General features: G+C 39.0%; 1 pseudogene; it reads right to left on the reverse strand.

Annotated features, from left to right (window-relative positions):
- Positions 1-3,585: 3,585 nt before the first annotated feature.
- Positions 3,586-8,819, reverse strand: part of LOC133632351 (protein NipSnap homolog 1-like) — a 302,488-nt pseudogene continuing 297,254 nt past the window's right edge.

Here is an 8,819-nt window from a genome sequence, read left to right on the forward strand (position 1 = left end):
GATATCGCCTCAAGGGCCAAATGAAATTACACGGCGGGCCAAATTCGGCCCGCAGGCCAGAGTTTGACACCCATGCTTTATCTCAATAAATCCAGGTCGTTGTTTTTGTTTTTTCCTTCTTACTTGTCTTTTCCAGAAGATAGAGGTTCTTACCTGGGGGACGGTGTGGCGAAATTGGGAGAGTGGCCGTGCCAGCAATCTGAGGGTTCCTGGTTCAATCCCCACCTTCTACCATCCTAGTCACGTCCGTTGTGTCCTTGAGCAAGACACTTCACCCTTGCTCCTGATGGCTGCTGGTTAGCGCCTTGCATGGCAGCTCCCACCATCAGTGTGTGAATGTGTGTGTGAATGTGTAAATAGTGTCAAAGCGCTTTGAGTACCTTGAAGGTAGAAAAGCTCTATACAAGTATAACCCATTTACCATTTACCTGTGCTGCTGGAACTGAAAAGAGGTTTAAGGGTGCGTGAAGAGCTCGGAAAAAAACCCTGATTCCTAATCGAGATGTGACATTCGCGAACGAACCGAGTCTTTTGAACGATGAGACCCGATTCGGAGTTTTTATGCATGGAAAATATAGTCACGCAACGACCGGACAAATGGACTAGAAAATGAATCAGAGTCCAAGAAAACAGCAGCATTTGTATTCACTTATTTTTTCAAATCATTTTTACTTTGAAATGTTTTCATTTGTATTTTCATCCACTTGTCTGGTGAACGATTCTGTCATGTAAAGTCATCCGAGCGCACACCCGCCAGGCAGTACAACCAAGTCCAAGTCCTCGCGTGTTAAACATACTTGGCTAATGAAGTGAATTCATTCACTCGTATTATGTTTTGCATATTTTCATATTCATCTTGGAGAAAGCAAACCATCGAGTTTAAGTAAACAGTGGTATCTCCGTTTGAGCACATAATAAGATAAGGCCCCTTAGTTTGATATTCGCAGGTGGATTGGATCACCTCTTGTAGGAAAAGAGGCCCTAATTGGGACTTCGGAATGCAAAAGTGATAGCGCTATCCTTGAGAAGAGACTACCTGTCTCGCTCTAGAACTCTGACTCAAATTAGTCATGCATTTAGCTGCCCTTAACTACTATCCGCACTTCCAATTGTAATTAGTAATCTCTGCCCGTGTGACCGTGCTTCATCAAATTTGCGTTAAGAAATATATTTATGTACTTTGTTCTAAATGTAGTCTTGTTTTCAAACTGTTGTACAGAGTTGATATATTCTTCCCAACATTAAAGTATGATTTAGTATGTCACACTAGTTTGAACAATACTACATATAATACTACATGTACATTTTTCACAGCGCTTCACTTTTTCCACATTTTGCTATCTTACGGTCTTCTTCCAAAAGGCAAAACATTCATTTTTCGTCCTGAAAATTCTACAGACAATACCCCCAGTCCTCTTTGCAGCGCCTCTCAAACTCGCATCAGATTGGATGGAAAGCGTTGGTTTTCATCCAGGATGTCTCTGTGCATTGCTGCATTCATCTTTCCCTCTATCCTGGCTAGTTCCTGCCGCTGAAAACCATCCCCACGCCATGATGCCGTCACCGCCATGCTTCCCTGTGGGGGATGGTATTGTCCTGGTGATGAGCGGTGGCTGCTTTCTCCTAAACATGACGCCAAAGACTTCAATCTTAGTCTCATCAGACCAGAGAATTTAGTTCCTCTACGGTCTAAGAGTCTTCCAGGTGCATTTCGGCAAACTTTTTACTAAGAAATGTCTTCCGTCTGGCCAATATAACCACGATTGGTGGTTTGCTGCAGAGATGGTTGTCCTTCTGGAAGGTTCTCCTCTCTCTACAGAGGAATGCTGTAGCATCAGTTTTGGACCAGATTACTAACAAAAAGTGTAAGTTTAAAGGCCTACTGAAATGAAATTGTTTTATTCAAACGGGGATAGCAGATCCATTCTATGTGTCATACTTGATCATTTCGCGATATTGCCATATTTTTGCTGAAAGGATTTAGTAGAGAACATCGACGATAAAGTTGCAACTTTTGGTCGCTGATAAAAAAAAGCCTTGCCTGTACCGGAAGTAGCGTGACGTCACAGGTTGAAAGGCTCCTCACATTTTCCTATTGTTTTCAACGCAGCGAGAGCGATTCGGACCGAGAAAGCGACGATTACCCCATTAATTTGAGCGAGGATGAAAGATTTGTGGATGAGGAACGTTAGAGGGAAGGACTAGAATGCAGTGCAAGACATATCTTTTTTCGCTCTGACCGTAACTTAGGTACAAGCTGGCTCATTGGATTCCACACTTTCTCCTTTTTCTATTGTGGATCACGGATTTGTATTTCAAACCACCTGGGATACTATATCCTCTTGAAAATGAGAGTCAAGAACGCGAAATGGACATTCACAGTGACTTTTATCTCCACGACAATACATCGGTGAAGCTCTTTAGCTACGGAGCTAACGTGATAGCATCGTGCTTAACTGCAGATAGAAACAAAATAAATAAACCCCTGACTGGAAGGATAGACAGAAGATCAACAATACTATTAAACCATGGACATGTAACTACACGGTTAATGCTTTCCAGCCTGGCGAAGCTTAACAATGCTGTTGCTAACGATGCCATTGAAGCTAACTTAGCAACCGGACCTCACAGGCAGCTACAACCCTAAACTAACACCCTCCCCGGATTGCTAATAATCAAATGTAAACAATCAAATGCAGATACTTTTTCTTTTTCTTATGCCTTCTGATCTCTCTCTCTCTCTATGTCCACTACTTGATGTCCATACCCTCCCCCCCCCTCCACACCCCTGATTGTAAATAATGTAAATAATTCAATGTGATTATCTTGTGTGATGACTGTATTATGATGATAGTATATATGATAGTATATATCTGTATCATGAATCCATTTAAGTGGACCCCGACTTAAACAAGTTGAAAAACTTATTCGGGTGTTACCATTTAGTGGTCAATTGTACGGAATATGTACTTCACTGTGCAACCTACTAATAAAAGTCTCAATCAATCAATCAAAACAGAGCTGTGCTAAAAACATTAGCTATCCACCTACGCCAGCCAGCCCTCATCTGCTCATCAACACCCGTGCTCACCTGCGTTCCAGCGATCGACGGTGCGACGAAGGACTTCACCCGATCACAGATGCGGTCGGCGAGACGGAGGAAGTTAAGGTGAGTTTGGCGGCTAGCGCATCTGCTATCCATGTCTGTCCTCCTGGTTGTGTTGCTGCAGCCAGCCGCTAATACACCGATCCCACCTACAGCTTTCTTCTTTGCAGTCTCCATTGTTCATTGAACAAATTGCAAAAGTTTCACCAACACAGATGTCCAGAATACTGTGGAATTTTGACATGAAAACAGAGTTTTTTGTATTGGATTCAATGTGTCCGCATACTTCCCGTTTCAACCATTGACGTCACGCGCATACGTCATCATACATAGACATTTTCAAGCGGAAGTTTAGCGGGAAATTTATACTTTATAAGTTAACCCGGCCGTATTGGCATGTGTTGCAATGTTAAGATTTCATCATTGATATATAAACTATCAGACTGCGTGGTCGCTAGTAGTGGCTTTCAGTAGGCCTTTAAGAGCAACAAAAAGGTGAAAAGAAGGTGGGGTCTCTCCCTGCTTTTATTTTGACGGACATTTTAGTGGTAAAAGTGAGCGACTGTGCCTTCGTTTTGAAAATGGAGCACAGGTCATGATTAAAAAAAACCCCCCGACACAAATCATGTTCGATTTTATTACACAAACAAATGGGAGACTCTCATTGGCTGATAGGTCGTCCTGGTGTACCTAATGTTGTGGCCAATGAGTAGAGGTAGGTTGACCAAAGTCTTCACTGCAACGGAGAACTGCGGGTGGGAATCATTATTCTGGACTCCATGCTCCTGATGAGAGGCACTGCAACAACGGACGTTAAACATTACCAACACAAACACAACACCCGTGTGTGTGTTCTTGTACTTCTAGCCTTCTTGAGACATCACCAAGGAAAAGTAGCTTCCATATGAGGAGGTGTGAACAAGTTAGGACTGAAATCATGGTCCCAATAACATTGCATCTAATAGACAATGTCTCATTTGCACCCCTAGTGGTGAAATCTATCAAAATGAGGGTGGTCCCCTCTGGTCAACATATGAAATAACAAGTGTGTATAAGAAATTGAAGTGCTCCCCTTCTGGTCAACATATGAAATAACAAGTGCGTGTAAAAATGTGAAGTGCTCCCCCTCTGGTCAACATATGAAATAACAAGTGCGTGTAAAAATGTGAAGTGCTCCCCCTCTGGCCAACATATGAAATAACAAGTGTGTGTAAAAATGTGAAGTGCGCCCCCTCTGGTCAACATATGACATAACAAGTGTGTGTAAGAAATTGAAGTGCTCCCCCTCTGGTCAACATATGAAATAACAAGTGTGTATAAAAATGTGAAGTGCTCCCCCTCTGGTCAGCATATGAAATAACAAGTGTGTGTAAAAATGTGAAGTGCGCCCCCTCTGGTCAACATCTGTAATAACAAGTATGTGTAAAAATGTGGAGTGCTCCCCCTCTGGCCAACATATGAAATAACAAGTGTGTGTAAGAAATTGAAGTGCTCCCCCTCTGGTCAACATATGAAATAACAAGTGTGTATAAAAATGTGAAGTGCTCCCCCCTCTCGGTCAGCATATGAAATAACAAGTGTGTGTAAAAATGTGAAGTGCGCCCCCTCTGTGTCAACATGTGTAATAACAAGTATGTGTAAAAATGTGGAGTGCTCCCCCTCTGCTGGCCAACATATGAAAATAACAAGTGTGTGTAAGAAATTGAAGTGCTCCCCCGTCTGGCCAACATATGAAATAATAAAAAATAAAAGCAGTCTTTTTCTCACAACAATGTGTGGACTTTTTGTTTTTTTATATAAAATTGGGAACAATTTTTCATCTTATTTCTGTTTCGTTATATTGCAATATTTTCTCATTAAAATTATGACTTTTTTATGTAAAATTATTGCTTTTTAATGCAAAAATGGTGACATTTGTCATAAAGATTGTGACGTTTATCACAATAGTGCCAATTTTTTTGTTGTGCTCGTAAAATAGTGACATGTTTTTTTGAGTAAAATTATGACTTTTGTCATCATTTTGCCAAGTAAAATTCCCGATCATCGTTTATGATATTGCCAAAATTTGAAAGCTTTCTTATAAAATTGTGACTTGTTGTCCAGGTAAAATGACGACTCTTTTCATAGAAATTGCCAAAATTGAAAGCTTTTCTTGGTAAAGTTGCGACTGGTATTGATTACAATTTCAAATGTTATAATAATATTGCACAAATGTTCAGTTCTTCTTGTAAAATTTTGTAAAATGACCACTTTTATTATAATACTGCCAAAATGTCTACATTTTTCTTGTGAAATTTGTGACCTTTTTCTTGTGAAATTCAACTAATTTTTCACAACAAGCTTTTTTTATATGTGCATAGTATGTATACTATTATTAATGTTTGTAAAATACACTTCTTTATATTTCTAGAAAGGCTGGTCCTAAAGAGGCAGGCATTATTCTGAGGTGGTTAAGAAGGGTAACAAATACAGAGAATGTGTGTGTGGTGTGTGTGTCTTGTATTTCTACCTTTTCTTGTTACCATCAACAAGGAAAAGTAGCTTCCATATGAGGAGGTGTGAGACAAGTGAATCAAAACTGAGGGTGGTCCCAAAAGGAGGGATTTTTCAAATTGAACTGAGTGTCGCTTTTAAAAGTGCTCCCCCTCTGGGTCAACATATGAAATAACAAGTGTGTGTAAAAATGTGAAGTGCTCCCCCTCTGGTCAACTTATGAAATCATTAAAAAAGAAGCAAACTAAAAGCAGTCTTTTTCTCACAATGTGTCGACTTTTTTCTTAGAAAATGGGGAACAATTTCTCATCTTATTTCCGTTTTTGCTATATATTGCAATATTTTCTCGTAAAATGGTGACTTTTTTTATGTAAGAATTATTGCTTTTTATCGGCAAAATGCTGACGTTTGTCGTAGAATTGTGACGTTTATCACAATAGTGCCAATTTTTTTGTGTGTGCTCGTAAAATAGTGAAATTTTTTTTTCTGAGTAAAATGATGACTTTTGTCATCATTTTGCCAAGTAAAATTCCCGGATCATCGCTATATTGCCAAAATTTGAAAGCTTTCTTACTAAAATTGTGACTTTTGTCCAGTAAAATGACGACTCTTTTCATAAAATTGCCAAAATTGAAAGCTTTTTCTTGTAAAGTTGCGACTGTTATTGAGTAAAATTTCAAATATTATAATAATATTGCACAAATGTTCAGTTCTCTCTTGTAAAATTTCTGTAAAATGACAACTTTTATTATAATACTGCCAAAATTTTACGTTTTTTCTTGTGAAATTGTGACCTTTATCTTGTGAAATTCCAACTAATTTTTTCACAACAAGCTTTTTTTATATGTGCATAGTATGTATATATTATTAATGTTGTAAATACACTTCTTTATATAGTATATCTAGAAAAGGTGGTCCTAAAATGGTAGGCATTTTTCGGAGGTCTCAAGAAAGTAAATACAAGAATGTGTGTGTGTGTGTGTCTGTGTGTGTGCGTGTGTGTGTGTGTGTGTAGCTGGCCTACCGGTGTACTGCACGTTGGCGTCCCATCTCCTCCTTGAGCCAGGCCGCGTTCCTGGTTTCCTCTCGAGACTGGAGGTCTTCATAAGCTGCAACATGACAACAACAACAACAACAAGGTCTGTCCATCTAGTCAACTACAGGCCTTTTGAAAAAAAAATATAATTTTTGATGACGTGGACAACATTTTCCTCTCCGGTCCTGTTGGTGGCGCTATTGCACGTTACAAAGAGAGCGCAAAGGCGTAAAATAAGAACGCAACGCTCGTGGGGAGAGAAGTTTCATCCTGTTAACTCAGCGCTTGGCTTGGGAAATAATATTATATACAACAAGAACATTACCACTGGAATTTGACGGGCCTGCTAGCTGTGATGTGGACACTGACTTTTAAAGTCATTTTGATAGTAGGCCTAATATAGCTAATATAGACACTTACAGCATGTGTTTGTCTTCATTATAACACTTATATAAGACTTTTAAAGTCATTTTGATAGTAGGCTAATATAACTAATATAGACACTTACATCATGTGTTGTCTTCATTATAACACTTATATAAGACTTTTAAAGTCATTTTGATAGTAGGCTAATATAGACACTTACATCATGTGTTGTCTTCATTATAACACTTATATAAGACTTTTAAAGTCATTTTGATAGTAGGCTAATATAACTAATATAGACACTTACATCATGTGTTGTCTTCATTATAACACTTATATAAGACTTTTAAAGTCATTTTGATAGTAGGCTAATATAGCTAATATAGACAGCTTACATCATGTGTTGTCTTCCGTCATAACACTTATATAAGACTTTTAAAGTCATTTTGATAGTAGGCTAATATAACTAATATAGACACTTACATCATGTGTTGTCTTCATTTATAACACTTATATAAGACTTTTAAAGTCATTTTGATAGTAGGCTAATATAACTAATATAGACACTTACATCATGTGTTGTCTTCATTATAACACTCTATATAAGACTTTTAAAGTCATTTTGATAGTAGGCTAATATAGACACTTACATCATGTGTTGGTCTTCATTAATAACAGCTTATATAAGACTTTTAAAGTCATTTTGATAGTAGGCTAATATAACTAATATAGACAGCTTACATCATGTGTTGTCTTCATTATAACACTTATATAAGACTTTTAAAGTCCATTTTGATAGTAGGCTAATATAGCTAATATGACTCTTACATCATGTGTTGTCTTCACTATAACACTTATATAAGACTTTTAAAGTCATTTGTGATAGTAGGCCTAATATAACTATATAGACACTTACATCATTGTGTTGTCTTCATTATAACACTTATATAAGACTTTTAAAGTCATTTTGATAGTAGGCTAATATAACTAATATAGACAGCTTACATCATGTGTTGTCTTCATTATAACACTTATATAAGACTTTTAAAGTCATTTTGATAGTAGGCTAATATAACTAATATAGACACTTACATCATGTGTTGTCTTCATTATAACACTTATATATTTGTTTTTTGTATTTTCGGTCCAATTTGGCTCTTTCAACATTTTGCGTTGCCCGACCCCTGCGTTAAAAAAGATGAAAAAGAAGAAGGAAAAAAAAATGCGAGTGGTGTGTCAAAGACGCTCACCCCATAAGTGATGGACGACATACAAGTCGCCGATCTGCGAGAAGAAGCCGCCCACCGCCTCGTTGTTCTCCTGCCGGTGTCGGATGGCCCCTCGCCCTGGCGCGAGACAAAGTTAGTGTCGGGTGTTGTTGATGTTGGGTGTGGGTGGCGGGTCCCGTCTTACCAGTGGTTGCCCCACTCGATCATGGTTCCTGGCTAGAGAAGAGGAGAAAGAAGAGGAGCATGAGGACACGCCAGTGATGAGGATATGCCAGTCATGAGGATATGCCAGTCATGAGGACATGCCAGTCATGAGGACATGCCAGTCATGAGGACACGCCAGTCATGAGAATATGCCAGTCATGAGGACATGCAGTCATGAGGATATGCCAGTCATGAGGACATGCCAGTCATGAGGACATGCCAGTCATGAGGACATGCCAGTCATGAGAATATGCCAGTCATGACGGACATGCCAGTCATGAGGATATGCCAGTCATGAGGATATGCCCAGTCATGAGAATATGCCAGTCATGAGGACATGCCAGTCATGAGGACACGCCAGTCATGAGGACATGCCAGTCATGAG

The sequence above is a fragment of the Entelurus aequoreus genome, linkage group LG17, assembly GCF_033978785.1.
Source record: "Entelurus aequoreus isolate RoL-2023_Sb linkage group LG17, RoL_Eaeq_v1.1, whole genome shotgun sequence".
NCBI lineage: Eukaryota > Metazoa > Chordata > Actinopteri > Syngnathiformes > Syngnathidae > Entelurus > Entelurus aequoreus.